General features: G+C 42.9%; 1 pseudogene; it reads left to right on the forward strand.

Annotated features, from left to right (window-relative positions):
- Positions 1–1,282: 1,282 nt before the first annotated feature.
- On the forward strand, positions 1,283–2,340 carry LOC132009117 (mortality factor 4-like protein 2; annotated as a pseudogene).
- Positions 2,341–2,641: the final 301 nt, after the last annotated feature.

A 2,641-nucleotide genomic window follows, 5' to 3' on the forward strand; every position in this document is an offset into this window, starting at 1 on the left:
AAAAAAGATTTTATTTATTTATTTGACAGACAGAGATCACCAGCAGGCAGAGAGGCAGGCAGAGAGAGAGGAGGAAGCAGGCTCCCTGTTGAGCAGAGAGCCCAATGTGGGCTCGATCCCAGGACCCTGAGATCATGACCCGAGCCGAAGGCAGCAGCTCAACCCACTGAGCCACCCAGGTGCCCCAATAATGGCTTTTTTTTTTAAAGGTAAAAAGCATAGGGGGAAAATGAGTGTCTCAGCACAGTTCCTAAAAAATTCAAAGCAAGGAGTTTTGCTCCCATATCTTCAGCCTCCCTTCCTCTCATCAATATAAGGAACACATGAGGATTCTGATGCTCATAAATGAAGCAGACCTGAGGTTCTATATTTCTCACAAAGTTCCAGTAATGCTGCTGCTGTTGGTCTGTGGACCATGCTTTGTAGAGCAAGCCGTACACTACCTGAGGGCCAAAGTGTTCTGGGTTTCTAAGGAATCACATTAAAATCATGATCAGTGGAGCACAGACACTTGTTTTGGCCTCCCTTCTTGAAAATTTGCTGGGTGAGCTGAAGAAAAAAAAATTACTAGAAGGAGGACCTGAGTTTAACTTAAGGATCTGCCCATTTGTGCTAGGACTAAAGAGAGAACTATAGGTAGAAATACAACTGGAATGGATGTAAATCACAGGATTATGTCTACTCATTACCCAAACGACTTTGGCAAGCTACATAACTTCTGTAGAACTTCATTTATTTAGCTTTCAAATTAAGAGGTTGAACTTAAGAAAGTCTTGACCACAGAGTGAAAGAAAATCAACTGGGATAGGGTATGAGGGCAGGGGGTGGGCAGTGAAGAGCTGAGGATGTGTCAAGATATGAGGGTATCAAGGAGGATTGGTTGAATGTGAAGAGCTGAGTATGGTTGATCACAGCCAAAGATTTAATATAAATGTCAAGTTCAGAGTATAAGACAGAGGTAGAAATAGGGTAGTAAAAAATGAAGTTTAAGAGCAGGATGTAGAAAAAACTGGTTGTGCATACTTGCCTGAAGGGTACTGTGCTTGGAAGATCAGGACAAAAATGCCATCATCAGAAAAACTAAGTTTGCTGTATAGTAAGGATCAGAAGATCTGATCCTGATTGCAGAACCATCCCTGATTACAGAATCTGGGTTGTCTCTCCCACTTCATCCTTCCAGACCATCCCAGGAGATCTAGGAGGTTCCATCTGGGAAAACACTAGGAGTTCTTGGAAGGTAAATAAGCAAGAAGATTATTGGTTGGAGTGAAAACAGGGTTGAATGAGTTCCAGAAAGTAGGGTTCTCAAACTTATGGACAACAATCTGCAGAAGACAACTTCAAACAACCTACTAGAAGACTGCTGGTCCACAGCAGAAGAACCTGGTACTGGCTCTCCCAGGCAGTTGGGGTGGGTGCTGTTCTGCAGAGAACCCCCCATCCTGGGATCTCTGAGGAAGACAAGAAAGAATAAGCAGAAGACTCCTGGAAATGGAGATGGTGGTAGTGCCAGCAAAGCACCCCAGCCACCTCAGAAGGAAAGGGTCCTGGACAGACCCCATTGTTGAAAATAAGAAGCCGCTTAAGAAAAGAATGGAAGTGGGGAGCCTGGGAGGCTCAGTCATTAAGCATCTGCCTTTGGGTCAGGTCACGATCTCCAGGTCCTGGGATCGAGCCCTGTGTCGGGCTCCCCACTCAGTGGAGGATCTGTTTCTCCCTCTCCCTCTCTCAAAAAAGAAAGAAAGAAGGAAAGAAGGAAAGGAAAGGAACGAAGGAACAAAGGAACGAAGGAAGGAAAGAAGGAAAGAAAGAAAGAGAATAGAATGGAATCTAACGTAAAGATTCCTGAAGAATTAAAATCATGGTTTGTTCAGGACTGGGACTTAGTTACCAGGCTAGAAGCAGCTGTTTCAACTCCCTGCTAAGGAAAATGCAGATGCCATTCTGGAAGAGTATGCAAATTGCAAGAAGTTGCAGGGAAATGTTGGTAATAAGGAGTATGTAGTTAATGAAGTTGTGGCAAGAATAAAAGAATATTTCAATGTGATGTTGGGCATTCAGCTGCTCCACAAATTTGGGAGGCCCCACTATGAAGAAATCCTTTTGGCTTGCCCTGATATGCCAATGTCCCAGGTTCAGGGAGCCCTACACCTACAGAGATTATTTGTAAAAATCGGAGCAATGTTGGCATATAGGCCCCTTGATGAGAAGACCCTTGCATTATTGTTGGGCTATTCGCATGATTTCCTAAAATACCTGCCAAGGAATGCTACATCTCTGTTTACTGCCAGTGATTACAAAGTGGCTTCGCCACCACAAAGCCCTGTGAGGGTCTACTGACCACTCACTATTACGTCTGTATCTGTAAACATTCTTTTTATTATTAGTCTTTTTCTTGTAAAATTGATGTTCTTTAAAATTGTAAATGTAGAACAGGGCTTGTGTTTCAGTTTGTTTTCTGTTTTGTTTTAAATAGAAGATGAAAAGAGTGCAAGCTCTTTTTCTCATTTCAAAGTTGCTACCAGTGACGCAGTCATTAGATGAAGAAGAAGCATTCAGCAGAACATTTTAGTGCCTAGCGGACAATGTTGCTTGAATGCTGGTGGTTCTATCCCTTTGATGCTATACAATTTTCTAGTAT

The sequence above is a fragment of the Mustela nigripes genome, unplaced genomic scaffold (genome assembly GCF_022355385.1).
Source record: "Mustela nigripes isolate SB6536 unplaced genomic scaffold, MUSNIG.SB6536 HiC_scaffold_4885, whole genome shotgun sequence".
Taxonomy (NCBI): Eukaryota; Metazoa; Chordata; class Mammalia; order Carnivora; family Mustelidae; genus Mustela; species Mustela nigripes.